This window comes from Eupeodes corollae, chromosome 3 (genome assembly GCF_945859685.1).
Source record: "Eupeodes corollae chromosome 3, idEupCoro1.1, whole genome shotgun sequence".
NCBI classification, from domain to species: domain Eukaryota; kingdom Metazoa; phylum Arthropoda; class Insecta; order Diptera; family Syrphidae; genus Eupeodes; species Eupeodes corollae.
The window spans coordinates 117,508,840-117,531,992 of record NC_079149.1 but is presented as its reverse complement, the minus strand read 5'-3'; positions in this window follow the sequence as shown (position 1 = coordinate 117,531,992).

Below are 23,153 nucleotides of genomic sequence, written 5' to 3'. Positions count from 1 at the left end.
ATCATAGAATCGAAATCTAATTTTGAAAAAAATCTGTTTTCAAATCACGTTCTGTGTGCCTCGTGAGTTATACTCACATTGTGGTAGATACATTTGAGTTCAATGGTTCGTAATCAAATATAATACGTATACGTGGCTCTTGATGGAAATTACAAGGGGTACCATTTTCTCTACTTTCTTCTTTGTTTGCGCTCCATAGTACATAATTTTGTATCAAAAAAAATTATAGGTGCCAGCTTTTTCCAAATATTTGTTCTCACCTTTTTGTCTACTCCATTAATAGAGAAAACACAAGAAAAATAAATAAAAAGTTAAGAAAATATAAAATTTAAATAAATTTCTGACGCCATAAAAATGTGTTTCTGGCGCTATTTTGTATCGCTGCTGAAAAAAGCAATAAGTCATAGTCATATGGCATAAGTCTAATCTTAGCCGAAAATTTTGTTCTCAAACATCAATTTTGAACATAGTAGAACACAAACACATACTGATACCTCTGTCGGTGGTTTTTTTTTTAAACTGAAGTTCAAATAAATAAGCTACCAATTTTTTAAAAATTGAGATAAGTTTAATTCTTCGGCTCCAATATTGGGCTACAAATATTTTTGAATTGGGGTATTGAACTAGTTTAGTCCTTGGCAACACGGGCAAAAGCTAAGAACATTTAGGGTCTTGACGTCTGTCTTCTTCCATTAAAATAACTTATCGGTTTTAGGTGCTAAGAGTGAGCGTTTTAGACAACGATTTGTGTACGATAAGGGCCTCACACGTTACAACAAATCAGAAACTCTTCGCGGTTTAATTTATCGTTCTACAACATTTTACGTGAAGATGATTTAAACTTGCCACCAAAATCGTGGGAAGTTGTAGATATAGAAAATTATTTTTTTTTGAGATTTGTAGATTGTGTACATTTAAATTTTTCAAAAACACTTTGTTTTCTCCAATTTCAAGTTTAAACTCATGTGCTTTGAATTAATACTAAAAGCCAAATTATCATTAATTTTAAAATATTACTCAGTAATAAAAACACATTATTTAGTCTCTATATTCAACATCTCGTTGTTTTTGTTTTGTTTTTTTAAGATGCCAATCCTCTATTCAACATCTTGTTGTTTTTGTTTTGTTTTTTAAGATGCCAATCCTCTGCTTAAACAAAATCTAAATAGTTCGCTCCCTTAAAGCACAAAGCTAAAAAAGTACTTTAAATCAAAATTTCCTTTCATAATATGAAATAAGATTTATCTAATATCATTAAAATATATGTACATATAAATTCATACATACGTATGAGTGTATATATACATTTATTAAAATATATAAAATCAATGACTGTAAAATCAACTAACTTGTCATAGTCATTAAGAGAAAAAACAGATAAATTGATAGTTTTCTTAACAAATTGTGTCCACTAGAGTTGTATTGAAACTTGAAATCAAATATCACAAAATATCTAGCATTTTGAAGATACAAATTTAAACTTTGCATTGAAAAACCTCAATTTTGAACACTCTCTCTACAATACTTGTTTCTCTGATCGATCCTCTTCCGTGGAACGATACCTTAAAATTCACATCCTTCACACATTGTTAAGGTTTATTTTGTCATCTTAATCATGCCATAAATGTATGTCCATACAGTAGGTCGGTTGGTCGATCTGCAGGTCCCATATTACTATAGACAATACTTTAAATACTTTGAATTTCTCTTTCATAACTTTATCAAAAGAAAAGCTTATATGTTTTTGTTCATTTTCCTTTCTATTTCCGAAGAAGCAAGATTTATATTTTATATGAAAGTATTAAATTTACTTTTTTTCGTCCTTTGAAAACTTGAAAGCAATAACTATAATTGATTGAAGGAATTAGGTCCATTAAATTCATCATCAAGTAATTTAATATTATTACAAACATTCGAATTTATATACATATAAAACTCTTATAAAGAGAAAAGATATCTTCATACAATTTTGTTTGTATATGTTAGTCTGCATAGCTTGTAAAATCCTTTGATATAATTTTCATAGAATGGACTTTGTTTAGGTATGTAAGTATTTTTCATTATTCTCAGAATTAATTCAATATTTTCAAGAAAATTGTATTCGTTCTTCTTTTGACGTTTTGTTGTTTTTGAGAAATTTCCTGTACAAATTTTACTTTTGATGTTATATACCAACAACTTCAAGCTCTTAAGCACTAAAAGTGATTGTTAAATTATTTTGATTAAATGATTATGAATTTTGATGGCTTGATAAGTTTTTGTTAATTTCTCAACTACACAACCAGTATATAGTAAACTATTTAATATATTGAGCTTCAATCGCAAAATAAATACATTTCACACACCTCAGTAACCCATTCCTAAATAACGGTAAATAGTTACTTAGCAGCTTTAATAATGCACTTATACTCATAATACCTATCCAACCCATGCTTACAAAAAAAGTATGTATACGCCCTAGTGTACTATAAATATTGTTATTACTGTTTACGAACATGTGTCAAATGCTTTTGTTGTACAATATAATATTTAAAACCATCATTGATACTTTACAATATTAGTTGATTTAAATTTGTTTTCATTAAAAGCCAATGAGGAAATATTGGAGACTGTATTTTAGAATCTCGTATCAACAAAATCAAAATGAATTTTTTGAAGATCTCGCTTAATATAACATATGTACATAACTTTCAATAGATTGAGAAAATTCATTTATTACAAGATTTAAAAGCGAATTTTGAGAGTGAGGTGTTGAAAACAGAACTTTTTTTACCTTCCTATAGATAGTTACTGCAATCGGTCCGAATTGTCGGATTGAAGATTTTGACATTTCTCGACGTTTCAAGGTAGCTAGAGTCAAAATAGAAGATTTTTAGAGATATTTCTTTGCGTGCGTGTGTACATACGTTTGTAAGTCCGGGAAGTTGTTTTTTGTAGTCCATAGCTCAAGAGCCAGTAGAGATGTCGACTTCAAATAAATTTTGGTATCAAGAAAATAATGCAGAATGATGCAGAAAGGACTCTCAAACAAATAAATGGGTGATTTTTTACCATAACAATTTAGGAACCAGTTCTGACGAACCAATAACGCTAGAAACTTGAATTATGTTTTAAATCATACATTGTAACTTGATGCCAAAAGAGTAGATTTTTAGAAAAAAAAAACAAACAAAATTTACATATAAAAAAAATATTTGTCACCTCGAATATTTTACTGAAAAAAAAGAAGATTTTATATACAAAATAACGTTTTTGACATCTGGTAAAATTTTGAAAAGACGCGAATTGAGAGTTTTTTTCATAAAAAAATAAGAACCTAAATAAACCTAAAATCATTACTAAAAGTTGTTAAAAATTGATTTTCGATTCAAATATCTTTTCAAACATTTAAGATTATAGCTTCAAAATAGTATTGTCTTATAAGAAATATTGTTTTCAACATTGGGTAAAATTTTGAGAAAAATCAAATCAATTTTTTAACAAAAAATAAAAACTTAAAACAATTACTAAAAAATTCGTAAAAATTTAGTTTTGATTTAAATATATTTTCAAAAAATAAAAATATTGGCTTAAAACTAATTTTAAATTTAATTTTGCATACAAAAATAAAATCTACAAAAAATAGTATGCAAATTTTGTAAAAATTGATGTTCGGTTCTCGATATCTCATGCGTCATGAACAATAGAAGATATTAATATTATATTTTTATTTTGTTTGCTATGTTAAAAATTGTAAGTAATTTACTAGTTGTTTCAAAGTTGTAATATTTTGAAAACTTGTAAATTACTTATTCCTTTAATTACAAAACGATTCATCTGAATCATCAGAAGAACATTGAAATGTCAAAAATTGAAGAAGCCAAAGTTACTGAAAGTCAAACTTTCCATTTAGTAATTTTAACTTAGTTAAAATGGCTGAGAGTTGCAAGTTTAATTATAAGATATAAAAAAATTCTAAATTCTTAAAAATCTTGCAAAATCATATTTTTAGCTTATTAAATATTTAAAATGACATTTTCATAAATATTTTATGAGTTTGAGTTATTGTGTGTAAGTTCTTCCAAGCCAATTTTGTAGAGTCAATAATTTTCAGGATCAAAGCCATTAAACAAAAGCAATATTTGTAAAGTGGTATTTCTTTTCCGGTGCCAACATTAACCTTGTTTTTGTAAAAAAAAAACATTTTTTATATGTGACCCATACAAATTCCAAATAAAACTATACTTTTTTTACAGTTTTCTCCAAATTTAGCAATTTTTTAAAAAATAAAATAGTATTAATAACTTTTTCGAAGAAATTACATTTTTGGATCAAATTTTTCGGGGCTTAAGAAAATATTTGAATTATTTTTTTTTTATATTCTTTGGTATTTACATTAAGTTAAACCCTACTCTTTAAACCCTTTATCCATCATATAGTATTAATCAAGTATTTTGTATTGATTTATGAGTACTCCTTTTTATTCAATTGATTTCAGATGCAACATATAGATATACAAGCTAAATCATTGTTTAATTTTAAACAAAAGTGTCAATAGTGTCCAACATTAACTCCTCCCTTTCACCCCTCAAGACCCATTGGTTCAACATCGATAAGAATCCAATCGGAAGTTAGAAACCATTTATGTATTATTATAAAATCGATTTTAAATTTCATCTCAAAATTATTAATATTTTATCATCAGCGAATTTGAAAACCACCAAAACTAGGTCAATTGCTACTGTGATTGCAACTGTGATGGTGGTGATAAAAGTTTTTGTAAGACAAAATTCCCCAATTCATTCCTCACCTCACTAGCAAACCATAAGAAATAATTATTTCAATTGAGACATCACTCCTCTTTAAGGAATAATGAAAACCATCAATTATGACATTTAATATTTTGTTTTATTTTTTTTTAAACATTTTGTCATCATTCAAAAATACAAGAACATTTTTGTGTTTTGTATAATGAAAAGTTTCCGAATATTGACATTGCAATTGGATTTAACTTCCTGTCTGCGATTTAGCGATAATTTTACCATCAACTTTCCTTCGACTTATCATCGTTATTTTTCTTCTTTTATTTCAAAATATTTTCTAATCAAAAGAATGTCAAGATTGTCAAGTGAATAAAGTAGGTACGTAAAGAATAGGAAAATGAAAGGAAATGAATGGAATGGTACTACTATGTTGTTTATGTTTGAGTGTTTTTAGGATAAGATTTTCCTCTTTTTTTTTTGTTAGAGACGACATTACTTTGGTTTGGAAATTTCGTTTAAGAAAATTGTTTAAGAATAACTTTGAAACTTAAGTTGTCAGTTGATTTTGATTTCAAATAATGTTTGACATATGGTTTTTGGTTTCTTAAGGATTCTTTTTTTTTTGATTAGGGATTTAATGAAGTTTATTTGTGCGAAGTTTTAAAACAAAATATCTAATAATCAGATTTATTAGATAATGATTGCCAAGAAAAGGCATTTGTTAAAAAATACTAGGAAAAAAAAGAAAAACACATTTAATAATAGTAGCATTGGAATAACATAAGTTTGTTAAAGTTCTCAGGTAGCAATCTTCTTCGGTTGTTCTTAGAAGGGCTTTGAAGGAGCTTAATGATTTTTCAACGTCAGCTGGAACGAGTGGAGCCCATCTAAAACTTTCAACATTGTTCACTTCAATGTTTCCTGGAAGTTTGGAATCCACGTCACCGTTTATTACAGAATTTATCTGCCCAATCGTTTTTAGCCCCGTTTTTCCATTGCAAACGGCAGTAAATTTCTTCAAGGCTTCCTCTGCAATGGGCCAGTTTTGTTTTTTTCTTAATTTTCTTCAAATATTTTTCAAAACAGGTATCACTTCGCCAATTGATGCTCTTTGATGAGAATATTGTTAGCTTGAATTATAAGTAGGTACAGACTCTCAAATATACCCTTTTTTTGTAGGTCTTTAAAAATTTGTTTTTTTTTTCAGATCGACTAAAAACCCAAAATTGACATTAATGTACGGCAGCTGCGCTTGCGGTTCTTCATATTTAATAATTTTGTTTGAAAATGCAACGCAAATTAAGTGAACTATTTTCGAGCACAACCCTTGCAGAATTTTACCACTCTTCTTCATATACGGTGCAGCGTCTTCTTCAAACAACAAAACCTTTTCTCTCCTATGCTCATTAGGCCACAAGAATTGGTTCGAATCTTCAAAAAGCTGGGTTTTTAACTTATGATTTTCAAAGGTATGGGAAAATGTTCGAATTTTTTTTAATGCTTAACCAATCATTAGATATTTCTAAGCAAAATTTAATATTAAAAATAAAAAAGGCAACAATGTTGAAGAAGGCAAAAAAGGCAATTATGGTGTAAAAAGGCAAACAAAGACAAAATAAAATACATATATTTGCAATCACCAGGGCTTGAAACATGCGTGTCAAGATTTCATCTTCCGGTTAATCAAAACAAAAGGCAAAGTTAGTAAAATCCTATCCCTGCTAATAATAACAAATGATTAAAGATTTTAACATCCATATGTTCGTGTACTAATTTTTTTAAACGGTGTAATGGAATTTAGCTTATTGAAAAATACGAAATGTTTTAGTCACACGGTCTTTCCCTTTACATTAAGGTTTATATAAACTTGAATTTTTTGTTTGGAAAAATTTAAAAAAACCATACAAATTTTGACAAAAATATTACAAAATATCAGAACTGTTTTTTTTTGTTAAAAAATCTTAATCTCCTCAAAAATTCTTTTTTAATTTCTTTAAGACTAGAAATAAAAGTAGTCTCTATACAGTTTTTGCCCAAAAATAAAAACTAGAATATACTCAAAAACGACCAGATAGATTTTTAAGAAATTTTCTCTGAACTTTTTTGTCCTAATTTGGCTTCTTCCTAATATAAAAACATAAATCCTTGTATCACTCTAGAATTTTACGCTCCAAAGATCCGTTATTTTTCTTAATATTTTTTAAGGAACTTATTAATTGATTTTAATAATTTTTTCCAGGCAAGCTGTTTTCTTGCCTTAATACTATTTTATCAAAAAGAATATTTCTTTTTGTGCAATGTTGAAAAATATTACAAATTGTGTTTCAAATTTCGAAATCTCAAAAAATTTAAAAGAACTTAATAATTGCATTGTGAGACTATTTTTTTTAAATTTAAAAATGGTCTTACGATTTTTGAAAAAAAAAATAGTAAATGACATTTAATTTCCTAAAGATGTGCAAGTTTTTAATTTTAAAATATAGGACGGACTTTTTGAGTTCATGAGCTTATTCTTGTTTCACATTTGTGCATTTCATTTACATAAGGTTTTTCAATAAGAGGTTTAATTTATATATTGAAAAACAAGTATTTTTTAAAAGACATCGAACAATGTTTATTTATTGTATTAAATTTTAAAAATATATCAGTAAAATGACCACAGAACACTCTGGTTGCAACACCATATCCTTTTCGTGCAATTTAATTGATTACTTAATGAATTCCACCTTTTACGGTTCTTGAATCAATTTTGGGACATTCGGTTTCTTATGTCTGTAGTTACAATGCAAAAATCTAATTGTGTTAACACACAAGGTCGCGGTTTCTAATTGGGACTTCTTGTTGATAGATAAAATTGTAAGAAAACTTTTCTTGCAAAATCGGTTGGTTGTGATTCACGTAGCCTTAAACCATATTTTTGAAAATTTACATCAATATCTTCCAAGATCATAACTACCGCACTAATCTCATTTTTGAGTAAATAATGTCCAAACACACTACCAGACCAAAAAACACCACCAACTAGTGACATCCCTGGAATGTCGGAGCCAAATTAATGCTGGAATTCGGCTTAATAACGTAGCTTCCTGTAGATCTTTTCTTAAAATACCTATCAATAAGAGGTAGCTTCTTTTTTAAAGCTTAAAGCTATCCAGTACCACTTCTTGTCGATCACTTTAAGGCTTTAATATCCAATTTTAGAAAAGCCAGACCTAAACTCTTTTTCTTTGAAATGCTTTTTTTTGTTTTTATTCAATCTTACTTTAACAATAAGCCTTATTCTTGGAAGTTACTTATTTAAATATTTATTCGTAGCAAACATCTAAATGCTTATTTTAACAAAATTAAGGTTAGTTCATGTGACCTGGTAAAGTATTAAGTTTAAATTAATTTACTTATCTATATTTGTATGTCAATGGTCTTACAAAAATTCCTTCAAGTTCTTAAAATATTGTCATGACTTCATTTTTTCTCTTTAAGTATCTAATTGAGTGTGATGTTATCACACAAAATAATGCTCAAATAATGTTTTATTTTTTTTTATTTGGAATAAGATAAAAACATCATCGTGTTATGTTAAATGTGTTTTGAATTCCATTAAAATCTTTTATGGCATTTATGTATTTATTTTGCGATTTTCTAAAATAACACAAAAAGCTCTTAACCCTTAAGTGTAATTTGCAATTAAATATTTTATATGCCTCATTTCGATTCAAAACTCATGATTTTTTGAGGGGGTGGCTGTGAGAAACACTCTGACATCACTAATGGAATATAATACTGATGGTTTATAGAACTAACAATTATCGTTCTATATTTATATTTACCCTCTTACCTCTTTCAATTTTTTGCTTAATGCCTACAAACCTACATATTTATCTATTTTCATTCAATATCCATTATGACATTCACATTTTCATCCCCCACAAAAACACAACACTCCCCCTCGGTATTTGTGAATTAAAAGATTCTCTTTTCTTATTCACAGGACGAAATGTGTGTTACCAATTTTTATTCTTAGTACATATATTTTTTTTTAAATAAATAGAGCAGGATGCCATGGACATGAACATGACATGTACCGTAAACCGACAAAAATAATATTGATACAAAGGAAAGAAGAGAAAAAAACATATACATATATTTATAGGGATGTGGTGAATAGGCTAAAATTAAATGTTATATCTTACGTTTCTCATACGAACGAGTTTATCGATTAATTTTTCATATAGTATATAAAAACGTTAAGTCATAGGTATAAAAGGGAACAAAGAAGAAATAAAAAAATACAACAACAAAAAAGCGAAGAGGAAATTTCTATAAAAGGTAAGGGTTGAGGGTTCATATGGTTGGAATAGTTGGCACCGCAAATGAGGACAATATCCATCATGCCCTCGACATGATGATAACTGACCTGGAAATGAAGGAAGTAGGTATATGAAAAAAAACAAAAATAATATATGGATATTGTGTGCGAGTAAAATAATGATGAACCAAGTTGGTTTATCTTTATTTTATATTGTCCTCGAGTATCAAGAACAGAATCACCTCTTCAAACTTCACAACACACTCATTTGTACACATTCATAAATGTACTGTACAGTACATGTACTGAATGGATATGAACTATTTAGTTTTATTGTTTGGCTTTTGTTTTTTGTTTAAGTTTATTTGTTTTGTCATACCTATTTCCATATTTCCATATTTCTATTAATCTTTTGAATTCAAAACTAGCAACATACCATTGTGGTTTTTATAGTTACAAATTTTGTCTTTCATAAGGGTGGAGTGTTAATGGTCTGTGTGTGCGTGTATTTGTGTTTGAACTAGCTAATATTCCTGCAATCCATAGTTTAGTTTAAATTGTCACTTTAATCAAAAATATTAGTTAAATTAAGTTGAGAAAGATTTTTAAAATATCAATAGATTTATGTGCATGATGGTTAGTGCGTTGGACTGTTATGCAAGGGGTTTTGGGTTCAACCCCTGCCTGTGCCACCTAACTTTTTTCACGGGTACTGCCTCTTGCGAGGAATTGAAAAATCTTTCAAGAGTGATTCTTTTCATGAAAAGTGCTTTCTCAAATTAGCCGTTCGGATTCGGCATATAAACTGTAGGTTGCTTCCATCTCTGACAACATTACTCGCACACAGAAATGGCCCTAGGCCCTGGTTCTTCATGGACTGTTGCGCCACCTAATTTATTTATTTAGAGGAGGGTAAATTCAAAATATTTGGGAATAAATTATATTCAAACTTTCATTAGAAAACTAACCAAAACGTCGGAGAAAACAAATTTAGTCAAATCACAATTTCAGGAGGAAATTTACACGACAAATTTTTAGTTGCCGAAAAATAAAGTCAAGTGAAATAAGATCAAAACTTGACCAATTTTCAGCAATTGGTCATATTTCACTCTAACAAAATGAAATAAGGCCAAACTATTTCGAAAATAAAACCAACTTATATTTACGGCGAGTTATGTTAGGGGGAAATGCTGCCCTCTGCACATCCCTTTTGCTGGACACATTATAGGTTTGGGGTAGGTGTGACATTGAGTATATGCAAAGTTTGTTTGTATTAATGCCCAACCATACCGTTGAAAGTGAAATAAAACCTATTTGGCTTTATTTCACTTTTTTTTAAGTGCAATCAGACCAACTATTATAAATTCTTTAAATTTGGCCATATTTCACTTACCACTTTTAAACTCGTTTTTTTTTTGGTTCATAATTGTCTATAAGTTTTCACTTTTTCAAATAGAAGCTTAAACATTTCAAATAGCCCCCTATTTCGACGACTATCATTTTGGCAGATTTTGTCTTTAGAAATTTTATAAATAGAACCTAATAAAAAGAGGTTGGGATGCGACCCACACTGATAACTTCCCATCCCGTCTGTCGATTTGTCTTGCTTCAAAAGTTTAAGGTTTTCGTGTTTTGTTAAGAAATGTATGAGTTAAATTATTCTTAAAAATTTAAAAATTACCAAGAATATTTTGCTTATGATAAAAGAGTTTTATTGCAAAATCTATTTTGGTTAACGAGATTTTTATTCGAAGCCTAATTTTTACCAATTTTAGTAGCATTTCTTAAATGTTTTTATTTCTTATACAAACAAATAAAAATTGGATGAATGAAATAAATTTTAAGGCAATGTATTCTATTATTTACGAGATATTGATAACCGAACATCAATTTTTACCAATTTTCTATGATCAGACCAAAAAAAACTGACTGTTAGTGTTTTATATAAAAATTATTGAATGTTATAGACAATATTTTTTATAAGATAAAATTAATTTGAAACCTATATCTTAAGTTTTTGAAAAGATAATTGAGTCGAAAATCAATTTTTACCAATTTTTGTTAGTTTTTTTTAGGTCTTAATTTTTTGTAAAAATCTGTTTTTTTTATTTTTTTCAGAATGTTACTGAATGTTAACAACAATGTTTTTTTTTTTAAATCAAATAAGTATCCGAAAATCAATTTTTATTTACTTTTTTAATTTTTTTTTTAAGTAAAAATCAAAACTGTCAGTTCGATTTTTCTCAAAATACTGATTTCAACATTCGGTTCAATAATGTTGAATTCAGTATTTCTTATAAGATAAAATAAAATTGAAGCCATAATTTTAAGTTTTTGAAAAGACATTTAAGTCAAAACTCTATTTTGATCAAACTTTGAGTAATGTTTCTTTTAGGTTTTTATTTTTTATAAAAAAAAAATGCCAATTTACTCAAGATTTTATGAGATGTTAAAATAGTTATTTTGGAGATGAAATCATTTTTATTCGTAAAATTCTCAAGGTGACAAATTTTTTTCTTCGATTTTTTCGAATTAAAAAAAAACGCTAATTGGATTTTCTTTTCCAAAAATACATATGTTTAATATTACATTACGATATATAATATAAAACTTAATTCAAGTGTCTTGCGTTATTGGTTCGTGAGATATTTTGGGGTTAACCACTTCACTTTTTTTTAAACAGCTATGGCAACAAAACCAGCGCAATTTTTTTGAGTGCTCTTTCTGCATATTATTTGTATAACAAAATTGATTTGAAGTCGATATTTTTTTTGGTTCTTGAGCTATGGACAGCGAAAAAAACGGCGCGAACGTACGAACGTACGTACGTACACACTCAAGCACAGGCATCTTTCTAAAAATCTTTTATTGCCACTCTAGGGACCTTGAAACATCGGGAAATGTCAAAATTTTCAATTTGATAAATCGGACCCATTACAATAACTTCCAATGGGAAAATAATAAATTAGATGGCTTGACAGTTCTTTGAGAACTAGGGCTTAGTGACTTACAACTCTCAACCATTCCTGGGTGCTCGTACTGCTTTCAGAGATAGAGGGAACCTACAGTTCTTAGCCGAATCTGAAAGTTAATTTAAGAAAGCACTTTTCATGACAAGAATATTTCTGGGTGAATTTGTGAATTTTTGGAAAGAGGCAGTATCCTTGAAAAAAAAAACTTAAGATGGCACAGGCAGGAATCGATCTTAAGGCTTCTAGAATGACAGTCCAACGTACTAACTATTATGCCATGGATACACAAATAGAAACTAAGCCATTACTAAAAATTAAACGATGTATATTTGACTAAAGCAATGAAAGTGTTAAAATGCAATCTAATAATGCAGTACTTGCCATTGGTCACCGAGATTTTGAAATTAAACACTTTTAGAATTTGATCGTTTGGGACACTTTTAAAGGATAAGGTCTATTTCAATGAGCCCTATGAATTAACAAGTCACAAAAAATATAGGAACAACATTGTGTTTAGTTTTTCTTTCAAGTGTATATTTTGAAGTACTGCTTCTTTACGAAATATTTTGTATTTTGAAGATTTTAATTTTCACTACTCTTCCAGCTTGCAACAATTTAGATTTAATGTGAAATGGTTTTAAGCTTTTTAACAAATCACGCAGTAAGACTACGTGTTTCAAAAAAGTGTTTTTGTGAACTTCTGGTAAATCTTCTGTTGCTTGTTCACAATTAACTGTATGAGGTTTTACAGAAAATTTAATCCATGCATAATAATCTTTCAGGTCATTCTTGAAACTACTTTTTTGCAGTAAATGATCAAATTTCTTTGTTTCTAGACCCTCTTTGCCATTTTGATCTTGAGCATTACAGTGATATGAAATGGAAGGTTTGCTATTCCACATTCTTGCAGTATGACTAAAAAACAAATCTCTGTAATGTTAAGTCATATGTATTTCTTTAAAAAATCTACCTAGTAAAAATACATACAAATTATCATTGATTTCAATTCCTGGATTGAAAATATTCCTTTACAAAACTTATATATATTTGCAAACATCCCTCAATTATTCAATGGCTTGAGATTGAAAAGCATGGATTTGAATCTGAAAATAATGGAACCACTAGAATTTTTTATACAAATATACAGAATTTTTAATATGAAACAACTTTAAAACTCTTTCTTAAAAATAATATCCAAAAAGAATTCTAGATAATTGTGTAAATATAACACCTTTTTTTAAATTTGTTCTTTAAAATTAAAATTCTGGTTGAATGTGCATATTCCAAAAGTAATTTTTAATTTCTATAATAATCGGTAGATTTTTAGGAACTCTTAGAAACTTTATTAAAAATAAAAAAAAAGAACTAAAAAAAAAAACAGTTCGTATCTGATAAACTTTGTGATCTTTTGTACAAAATAAAATTATTTTATTAGAAATCTAACTTTATCTTTGGTTCCGAAAAAAAAATTACGTTATAGTTTTTCTCTATAAAGTTTTTTTCAGAAAAACATCATTTTGCTTTCATCTATTTTTTTGCATTGAATCCCTTCCTAATTTGGTTTCAAAACTAAAATCACTTTTCCATTTCCACTCTGTGGACTCCAAAAAAAAAATCATTAAATAGTAACCAAACTATATACCTTCATCAAAAGATGAAAAAAATAAAATAAAATAAAAATTCGAATGCAAAACTTTAACATCAACGTCCAGAAAAATTTCAAATGGACTCACATAAATAAATCCTTTTTCTCATGAACTTTAAAATTCTATCCTATTTCTCCCATCACGTTGGTTTGGATGGGGGTGGGTCTGGGTGTATACCCATCGACACTTCCTGAAAACTGAAACCTTAAAAAAAGTAAAAATGGAAAAAAAAGAAAAGCAAACAAACAAACGTCCTATCGTACCTAACCTACCCTAACCTACTTTTCAGTTACTATAAACAATTTTTCAGTGCCCTGAGGCTGAAAGGACCTTTCAACAAAATTAAAAAAACTTCATTTCAAACCTAATTGTAACTTTTTTCTGACGAAATAGACTTCCTATTTGTTTTCATTATTGAAATGCAAACTTTCAAAATTTTCAGTCGAACCTATAGTCATACCTCGTACGTCGCTCGTTGTCGTCGTACCTATGGTCAAATATTTGTCACCGAAACGCATATAGAGTTCACTTTACCATGTAAACGATTGTGTTTGGAAAACCCTTACCCATGTGAAGTGGAAACGGATGGAGTATATAGTTAGGAATGTCATATAATGGAGAAAGGGTGATGATGATGATGGTTAAAGGTATATAAAGTAGCACCTCTTATTTGCATGCCTCAACGTACATCACCTCATGCCCACCGAACCAGAAAACAAATGTAGTGCGGTTGGCCCTTAATTGAAACCAAATAAAGTGACTTCTGCACTGGGTATACCTAGCTACAATGTTTGTTTGGTTTTAATCATCCACAGCCGCAAAAATAAAGTTTATCTATTTTTGATTTAAATGTTCACTTTATCTACCCAAAACATACCCATACCCCTAAAGTCTGTTTTTGACAGATTCAGCATCCCCCTTTTTTATACAGATACAAAGTGCGTTGACTCAACGAATGTTGCAGCATCCCTTATCCTTTTGCAGATTTTATAACATGTTGGTATGAAGAAAGTTTACAACCCACACCCACAATAATGTTGCAAGCTTTGTTCCTTGATAGAATGTTGCCCATAAAAAGCTCTCTCCCTCATACTCTTGCCGTAACAAAGCTTTCTGTAAAAAAAGAAACATTTTCTACAGCGCTAGCGCCTGCATCCAAAGCTTTAGAGTGTTGCAGGTGTTTACGTTTTTTTGTTTTTGTTGATTTATTTAAGTTAAGAAGATTTGAGCTCTCTTCTCCTCTCCTCTTCACTACTTATTTTTCTCTCTCTCTCTCTCTCTGGGGCGATGTCAAAAGCAAAACATTCATCGTCCTGCAAACAAAACCGAATTAGATCAGCTTTTTGCTGTTTTTGTTTTTGTTTTCGTTGTTTCTTTATTTTGTGTGTTTTTTTTATAAATTTAAAAGAAAAATATTTCACACGCTTTACACCACGAAAACGACTCTGAAGGTCGTATATATCCCTGAGACATAAATATAGGAAAGCTCTTTAGTTTAGTATCCTTCCTGCTCTCCGTCTATCTGTATGATGCTCTGGCACGCTACGAAAGAGAATGACGATGACGATGAAGACAACGGTGGTGGTAGGTATAGGAACGAAAACGAATAACTTTCATGAAATTGCAACGTAAATTTGTTTGTTTTGTTGCTCACCCCAACCACCATTGCCACCACCCCAACTTACCCCTGTGATGGTCCCTCGAAGCAGATAAACTGGCGAAACTATCTTTTGAAAAATGCATCGTATTGCAATAAAAAAAGGATAACAAGAAAAAAAAAAGATAAGATTCCTTTTCTTTCTCTATTGGGCAAAAATATCCTTTCAGATAGGTAGGAGGAGGTATAAGTGATGGTATAAGATGTACCTGAACAAAAGGATAAGAACACGGACAGGGAATGACTTTAGTTGCTTCTGCTACTATTGCTGCTTTGAGACAACAACAACGACAACGACACAAACGACGACAACGACACGGAAAACATGGTGAACAACTAGGAAGGAACAAGTACTTGCACTTGTTCGGTGTTAATCTCTCCCTATCACCTTTCTATGGAACATCAGCACCCAACACCCTCAGCCATCTCGCAACGACAACAGTAGTGGTTAAACGAAATTTGTATCCTGAAAATAGGGTGTCCTTTTGACAAGGACCTTCGACGACTACGACTATGACAACGACAACGAAAAGAACGACAAAGTAACGGCGACGAGCTAGGTCGACGTCGACATCTTACTTATTTGCTTAATGAAAAGCTAAAAGCTATTTGAAACGGGACACACTCGTAGGCAAATAAAGTTAACTTACCAACTCGTATGTATATGTATACCATACAAACCGTTATGTTATGAGGCCAGTGTTGCATTAAGGAAAAGCCAAGATGACGAAAAGCAGAAGGAGGAGGAGGTTTTTTCTTCTGTTTTGTTTGCAGCCATCATATACGAATGATGGGCACATATAGGACATATTGGGGTGTGTGGCGGTTGGGTTTTTGACGATGGTAGGGGTGATGCTGCGGTGTTGGTTATTTAAGCAAAAGTTCAAGGTTATGCAAAAGAGTAGAATCAACACACAACCAACCCCCTTTGGCTTTCTTCGTCATCACATAACATCTAATTGCGGCAGATTTACATCAGCCACCGAGGCGTAACAAGGCAAGAAAAGGCAAAGGTGGAATAAGTGTGAGCGTCTATGAGTGTGTGTATGTGTGTATGTAAATGTATGATGTGAATGTGTCGGGGGCAACAACAAAACGAACGCAGGACGAACTTGAAACTGTTTCGTTGTCGAGTCGTACAATTTTCTTCTTTTCTGTTTTTTTTTTTTTGTTTAACCATAACGAGCATCAGAGTCCTGCTTGGTATAATATCCTTTTCATTCATTGTCAGCATTTTTTGTTGTTGTTTTTTTTGTTTCTTTATCTTTTAATGCAAATTCAAATTGTCTGGTGGAATGCTGTTTTTTGTGTGTGTTTTTTTGATAGTCCTGCGTGTTTTTTTATTCTCGTTCACTGTTTTTGTATAAAAATTCTACTTGTTTTTCTGAAAGTCCTTTCGCCGTTCTCGTTGTCGTAGTCGTAGTCGTTGTCGTCATCATGATGGCGTAGCCATCCGGTTTTTTGTCTGTTTCTATGCTGCAGTTTTGTCAAGATTTTGGTAAGGGAGATTTCGGGGATGACGACGCACGAGGGGGATAACGACGACGATGACGATAGGACGAAAGGACGACGACTAGCGAGAGTGGATGTTTTGTTCAGATGCTGAATCGTCTTTCATGAGTATTATGTCCGATTTTTTAATTGAAATAGTCGTGTAGGGTGCATCGGGGATGGGGGTGGAAAACTGGGTGGAATCCCATTTTAATATGTGTGTCTAGGGAGAAGAATATTGGGCTTTAAGTGGGCGGTAATGTGGTTGTTATTTCCGAACCGAAGGAAAGGTGGACGGTTTGGCGCGGATAAGAGGGAGCATATTATAAGTAGGTATAGGGAAAATGAGGTCACGGTCGGTGTATGGTTCCGTTCCGATGGTGTGGTAGGATTCATTTTACCGCGAATGCATACACATAGAGAGAGAAAGGCAAAGATAGAGCACAAGGATATGCACTGACTCACACTCACATACGTGCATAAAAGCCAATGTATTTTGTATGAATTTTTAAAAGTGTCTACAGACAGCAGCTATATGTGTAAATGTATATATTTTACAAAAAAAGGATTTGGAATTGCATCATAATGGAGAGCAGCAATGGTTTGAGGGGGTGTGTTATGGTGGTGTACCCAACAGAGAACCATCAGTGTGTTTGGTGTGGTTTTCCTCACTTTGTTTCAACCATTTCATCCTTTACCATCCCCCCACCCTCCACAAAAATAATTGAAGAGATATGGTATAATGTGCGCAGTTTAGCGAGGCATACTTAATTTTATTTGTGTTGAATTGGATATCGATTCATATCATATATGGTGATGGTGATATGGTTGGATTAAGGACGAAAAAAGGTTTGCATAATGGCAATGTTTTCTGGTCACTGTTACACAATGAGGTGATTGTTTCAGTTTTTGGGAATACACTACACAAAAATAATAGTTTTTTTTGTTGTTTGCGTTTTTATGGTTTGGTTTATTTTTAATTTTATATTTAAGCGACCATGAGAGATGATATATATATACAAATACATGCACATGTATCTAGATAAAGTAGATTTGTACACATATGTTTTGTATATAGAAACACGCGTGCCAGAGGCTAAAGTTCACGACTAATTGAGCGGCTTAAAGCATCCGGTATTATTTTAATTATTGTATTATTATTTTTATTTCATTTTTATTTGTTGTTGGTTTGGTTTGGTTTTTTACCGTTAATATTTAAAGTACTTCATTTAAATGCATGGTGTTTATGCAAAAACATCAAATTGACCTAATTTCAATTTTATCGTACACTATTTTGGTGGATTATTTCCTATAGATGGGTTTAATTTGCATTCATGATGGATGTACAAATTTTAAAAATGTTTTTTTTTTTTCTGTATGGATGGATTTGTATTATTATATTCTTGATTGATATAATGGACATAAGTTTTAACTTATTTCATATAAAAAAAAAACAGAGTAAAACAATTTGAAAACAATTCTTTGATGCTTTTAATTAAAATCATATTATGTATTATTATTTAAAATAAAAAAAAACGTCATACAGAAATTTGTTAATGAGGAGCATTAAACATATGCATGACAGTGTTCTGTTGATTCTCTAAAGTGTGATTGATTTTGATGCAAATTATTGCTTAAAACTAATTAAAACAATAAACAGATTATTTTTATTTTTTTTATATAAATTTGACTTTTTGCTTAGCTCTTCAAATTATGTTAAGCTGTTATAGTATTAAAAACTTTATGAACTTATAGCATGCACTTCGATAGGAATAGTAGTGTGATATATTAACAACCGCAGCGTATGTAGAAATAAAATGCACGACTGGGTGGCAAGAACTTGGTCATGTATTTAAGAAATCTGTTAAAAAATGCGTCCTCCATTTTAAGATCTAAGAATGAGACAGTATATAAGCTTGTGCATAAAAGATATACTTTAAATTATTGCTATCGGTTTATTAGTTGTTAAGAAAACTTATCAACAAAATAAGAGTTCTATGGCAGATACCTTTATGGAGTAATAAGATGGATGGAATCAGGGGACCCATTTTTGTTTCGTAATGTCTTGTTTGATTAAAATCTCGAGGTAGAAATTTCTGACGAATGCAATACTTACCATAAGGTTCCTATGTGTCGCAAGTAAAAATGGGTGAAAGTTGTTTTTTTCTTCAAATATAATTAAAATAGTAAGTATACGCTATGGAGCACATTTTGAATTTATTTCTTTTAAAAGGCTTTTCAAAGATTGTTATAATAAGTATATTTAACAACACATTTTGTGTAATTGTGAATTTTAAAGGTGTCTTAAATAATAATATAGAGTACTAATTTTTCTTAAAGAAATTGACTTTTTGCATGATAGTAATTTAGTATGAATAAAAATGTTCAATGTTTCGTATATGCTTACAATTCTCAAAAAACTATAAAGTGCAACGTTTTTAAGATGTTATACATTTTAGTGAAAAATTGAAATGACACTTATCTTACAAAAAATAAAAATCTACGAAAAAATACTAAGAATTGGCAAAAAAAGATTTTCACTTAATATATTTTTCGTTAAAATAATTGTATTTATTCAATTATTTAATTTATTTATTATTTAATTATATAAGAAATACTATTTTTAAAATTTGTAACATTATTAGAAAAATTCAATTACTGAACAAAAAATAGATACATTCACACAAAAATTAGATACAAATGCGAAAAATTAAGTTTTGCCATAAATATCTTGAGAACAAAGAAAGATGCAAGGTTTAAACATATTGTTATTTTTAACTTATTTACATATTGTTATTTAGGAAGTTATTGTAATGGGTCCGATTTGTCGAATTAAAAATTTTGACATTTCTCCATGTTTCAAGGTCCCTAAAGTCGAAATAAAAGATTTTTAGAAAGATGTCTGCATGCATGTGTAAGTACGTTCGTGAAGTTTTTTATCGTTCATTGCTCAAGAACCAGAAGAAATATCGACTTCAAATAAATTTTGTTAAACAGATAATAATACAGAATGATGCAGAAAGGGCTCTCAAGAAAATTTCGTAGGTGATTTTTTTACCATAGCTGTTTTAAAAAAAGGTGCCAATTTTGGTTAACCCTTAGTATGTCACGAACCAATAATGCTAGAGACGTGAATTACATTTTATATTACAAATTGTAACGTGATACGAAACAAATACAGATACGTTTATTGGAAACAATTTCAATTAAAGCTCTTTTTTATAAATCAAAAAAACTGAAAAAAAATATTTAAAATATTTACGAACAAACCACGATTTTACCTCCAAAACAATTTTGTGCAACGAAAAATAATGTTTTTAACATTTGGTAACATTTAAAAAAAAAATAAATTGACAGTTTTTTGCAAAAGAAAAATAAAAAAAATATTAATAAAAGTACGTAAAAATTAATTCTCGCCTCAAATATCTTTTCAAAAATTTGAGATATTCGTGATAGTTTTCTAAAAAAACTAAACAAAAATTAATAAAAGTTGGTAAAATTGATTTTCGACTCAAATATCTTTTCAAGACTTTAGGATATTTTCTTTAAACTAATTTTTTGTTATAAGCAATTTTGTTTTCAATATTCGGTAAAATTTTGAAAAAAATCGAATTGACAGTTTTTTTACAAAAAATAAAAACTTAACAAAAAAACAATACTTAAATTTGGTTAATATTTACTTTCGATTCAAGTAGCTTTTCAAAAATTGAAACATAGTGTCTCCTTACTTTTTTATTTCACAGAAAATATTGTTTTCGATATTCAGTAGTTTTTTTTATAAAAAAGGAACAGTCCGTTTTTACATAAAAAAATTAAATCTGCAAATAAAAGTACGCAAATTTGGTAACAATTGTTGTTCGGTTCCCGATGTCTCTCAAATTGATTTCATTCATCCAATTTGTATTTGTTTATATAAATAAGAAACAAAAAAAATTAAAAATTGGTACTAAAATTGGTAAAGTAAGTAAGTTTATGTAGCTAAGAATGGGAACTAACCAATGTGAGTCGCATTCCAGCCTCTTTTTATAATTCGATTTTTCAAAAAATTTTGATTAACTTTTTAAAGAATTATTCTAGCACGCTTGATATTCTTCAATTTGTCAACACAACAAAACATTTAAGTTCATTTCTGTATCATCAAATGGATTCATATAGCAGTAGTTTCAATAATCTACTACTTTTGATAGTTTTTTTTGTTGTATTTTCCCAATCAATAAGATCATAAAACCTTTACTTTAAAACCATATTTTAAATCTACTTGAACTTTTTCATACAACATTAAGGAAATAAAATATCGAACTTACCTCGACAAAACCAATCTAACCCTTAAATCATTTAAAACCTATTTGCTTTCAAACACGTCCAGTCTCCTATAGTTCTATCCGCATACTTAACCCGTCTACCTACTTCTCTATCCTCATCATTCACATGACTCTAAACAATCTATTGATTTCTACATCACATCTTATCAAAAAGACCAAAGTAATTTAGTAGAACCATCACCTCACCTAGATCAATTATTCTTTTATATGTATATGTATATCCCATTTATACAAAGACTCATAACATTTGTTTCGTCTCCCAAAAACACTGATGGTTTTCAACATTCTTGCATACCGTATAGACTACCTATGTTCAAGCTTTCACTTGAAGTCATAAACTACAACTAACAAACTTTTAGCTTCTTTAGGTACCTTCCCTATATGTATGTAGATATCCTTAATGTCATTTTCTTGCGGTCATTTTTCTTGTGGTCATTTAAGTTGGTTCATTCCAGCTCATTGACAAAATGGCATTTCGCCAGACTAGAATATTTTTCTTTTCCTATTTGAGAAAACCCATTTCCAAAACAAATTCGCCAAATGGTTACATATACGAATATAGACAAAAGGTGAGAGAGGCTATGAATTTCCTCCTTAACCTCAAGCTCACCTGGTGTGTTCATTTCAAAATATCTATGCCCAAGAGAGAGAGAAGTGTACAGTGAAAAGCCTTAAACATTTAGAGTCCTATCAAGATGGTACTCATATTCCTATGCAAAGGATAGGAATTCCTGTAGGGATTTCCTCTTCTTCTTTCACCACAAAAATCTAATCACTGTTCATTGTTCCGAAATACTCTGTAGGGTTTTCTGGATATTTATACCTATACATACCAATATTCAGTGTAATTGCAAAACACACATGAAACTCTTATAACAGTACACACTCGTCGTAGTCGTCGTCGTACGTACGTATGTAATATGCGATATATAAATTAATTTTTCAGTAAAAAGTTACTTTAAAAGCTCCTGAACTTCCGCCCGGTTATAGGAGTAGGAAAAACTTTTGCTCGCTCTTTAGTTGTTTTCTTTTTTTTGTGTGTCAAAAACCTCCCCTTATATTTGTTTTCTTATTTAAGTTTTTTTTTTACTCTTGTGCATCATCAGAAAAGCAAAACTTCTGACTCCTGATGATGGTAAATCCTTAGCAAACGAAAATTTGATAATTTCAAAAGATAAAGTTTCCTTGGCAGAACTTTCGCAAGAAAGCAAACAATTTTTCTATTCCGCATCTTGTCACGTTGCCTGAATGGCATGCAGGTTGTGTGCACAATGGCGTACCTTATTTTGTGTACCGTTATTGTATACATGCGATACCTATACCGTCTTCCATCTTTCGTCGTCGTCGTGCATATAACATCTCAGATGGCTCGAATAAACCAACGATGACGATCTAATAATTCAACCCGCACTCACTCATACTTTTCGCTGAAGACGCTTTATATTCCAAGGTAAAGGATGAAAGATGAAGTATGTCGATGTGGATGTCGAAATGCCGATGAGGATTCTACTGTATAATAATATCCTGAAATGTAGATGACATCTGGAAGACAAATTTCGCTATAATGTTAATGTATGGATGGCGGGTGCATGGAAATCGAAAAACTGTCAAATAACTTAATAAATACATATCACTGAATGTTTAATGAAGTTCTAATAAACAACATCCATATGTCCTTATTCAGCTTCAGGGGGATGTCGTGTATCGTGTACTATATAAATTTATAAATCTCTATGACAACCATTGGTAGAATAAATTGCTGCATCAAGGAAGGAAGTATGTCTTCAAGCTTTAGCTGCATCAAAGTTGTCTACAATAAGTTGGCCGGAAGTTTTTTCTGCAGAAAAGTGGAAAGTAGGGTAAAACTATACAAAATATACTTTGTTATTTATTTAGACGTGTAAACACTAAATTAAGGCAGGGGGCGTGTATCTTTCTCAAAATTACACAAAAACAATGTTTAGTCAAAATTCTTTTTATCGTTTTTGAGAAAAAATCATTTTGAAACAAAAGTTCA